This window comes from Mus pahari, chromosome 19, assembly GCF_900095145.1.
Source record: "Mus pahari chromosome 19, PAHARI_EIJ_v1.1, whole genome shotgun sequence".
NCBI lineage: Eukaryota > Metazoa > Chordata > Mammalia > Rodentia > Muridae > Mus > Mus pahari.
The window spans coordinates 12,630,234-12,632,699 of record NC_034608.1 but is presented as its reverse complement, the minus strand read 5'-3'; positions in this window follow the sequence as shown (position 1 = coordinate 12,632,699).

The following is a 2,466-nucleotide window of genomic DNA, read 5'->3' as shown; positions in this document are numbered from 1 at the left end:
AGGAGAGGAGAGGAGAGGAAGAGAAGAGAAGAGAAGAGAAGAGAAGAGAAGAGAAGAGAAGAGAAGAGAAGAGAAAAGAAGAGAAGAGAAGAGAAGAGAAGAGAAGAGAAGAGAAAAGAAAAGAAAAGAAAAGAAAAGAAAAGAAAAGAAAAGAAAAGAAAAGAAAAGAAAAGAAAAGAAAAGAAAAGAAAAGACCAGCAGTCTCAACTAACCTGGATCCCTGGGATCTCTCAAACACTGAGTCACCAACCAGACAGCATATGCCAGCTGATTTGAGGCTCCCAACACATATAAAGCAGAGGAGTGCCGGGTCTGGACTGTCAGAGTAAATGCACCTAACCCTCAAGAGACTTGGGGCCCCAGGGAGTGAGGAGGTCTAGTGAGAATGCAGGGTGGGGGTGGGGACATCCTCTTGAGACAGGGAAGGGTAGGGAGGAGGTGTGGGATGTGGAACAGATGGAGGGTAGACTTGGAGGGGGATAAAGTCTTGACTGTTAAAAAAAAGACTAAAGAATAAAATTTTACTCTCAGATTTAATTTAAAAAAAAAGAACGTAAATAGATCCATATCTATCTCCCTGCATAAAACTCAAATTGAAATGGATCAAAGACCTCATTGTAAAACAAGACACACTGGACCTGTTAGAAGAGAAAGTGGGGAATAACTGAACGTCTTGTCACAGGACACTACTTTGTAAACAGAACACCCACATGGCAAGCGCTAACATCAACAAGTAATTAATAGGACCTCAGGACACTGAGGAGCTTCTATCAGGAAACAGACACCTTGAGTCAGACCCTAAGGACTGGGAAAGATGTTTACCAATGCTACATCTGATAGAGGTCTAATATCCAATAGATAGATAGATAGATAGATAGATAGATAGATAGATAGATAGATAGATAGATAGATAGATAGATAGATAGATAGATTATAGAAACTATATTTTAAAAAACAAATAATCTAATTACTAACTGGAGTATTCTCAATAAAGGAAACTCAAATGACTGGGAAACAGTTAAAGAAATGCTCAACGTTCTTAGCCAAAGGGGAAATGCAAATCAAAGCTACTTTGAGATACCATGGCACACCTGTCAGAATTGCTAAATTCAATAATGTAAGTGACGGTTCATACTAGCAAGGATGTGGAACAAGGGAGCACTTCTCCATTACTGGTGGGAGTGCAGACTTGTACTGCAACTATGGAAATCAATATGGCAGTTTTTCAGTAAGTTGGGAATCAATCTAACTTGAGACCCAGCTATACAACTTATGGGCATATACCCAAAGGACTTTTCATCCTACAAAATGATATTTGTTTAATCACTGACATTGTGGCTTGGTTCATAATACCCAGAAACTGGAAACAGTATAGATGTTCCTCAACAGAAGAATGGATGAGGAAAGTGTAGTACATTTATACAAAAGAGTATTGCTCAGTGGTTAATTTTAAAATGACATCATGAAATTTATAAGCAAACACATGGAACTAGGAAAATCATCCTAAGTGAAGTAAACAAGACACAGAAAGATAAATGTGGTATATACTAGCTTATAAGTAGGTATTACCCATTAAGTAAATAATAACCAAGCTGCAATCAATAGACACTGAGAGGGCAGATAAAGAGGAAGGGTGTAAGGGGAACACATGGATTTCCTAGGAGGAAGAAACAGAATAGTTTTACAGGCAGACTGATAGGTGGGTGGGGATGGGAACAGGAAGACTGGGTGGGGAAGAAGGAGATAATACAGGAAGAGATGCAATTGAGGGGCATTTGACAGATGACATGTAAATCTAGTGCAACTGAAACTTCTTAAAATACATGACAGTGATCCTAACGAGGTCTTCTAACAATGATAGATAAGGAGTTTCAAATTGCCATCTCTTGTCTCCAAACAAGGTTTCTAGTTATGGGACTGGATGGCATTCAATTTCGTTGTGGGTCAAGTGAGTCCCCTAGAAATACACAAACAATTCATGCTGATGCTACAACAAAGGATTGCTCACAAATGGATAGTGAAACTCCATTGCCAAGGACAATACATATACAACTATTTGAATATGAAGAAGTTACATATGTGGAGGTCTTACCCCTAAGTTTTAGCCTTTTGGTACTCTGAAGGCTGCAGAAAGGAAAATATATACACCAAACCGGGCACAAAACCTTTGACATACAATCTCTCCTGCCTACAAAATACCTAGGGCAATGGTGCCACAGAATTTATGGAAGTAACTAGCCAATGCCTGCTTTGACTTAAGACCCACTCCATAAGAAGGAACCTATACCCATCACTGCTTGAGTAACCAAGAACCAGAGACTAGAAAGACCTAGTGTAAAACCAACTACAACTGATGATTAGATAGATGATGATAGATAGATAGATAGATAGATAGATAGATAGATAGATAGATAGATAGATGATAGATAGATGATAGATAGATAGATAGATAGATAGATAGATAGA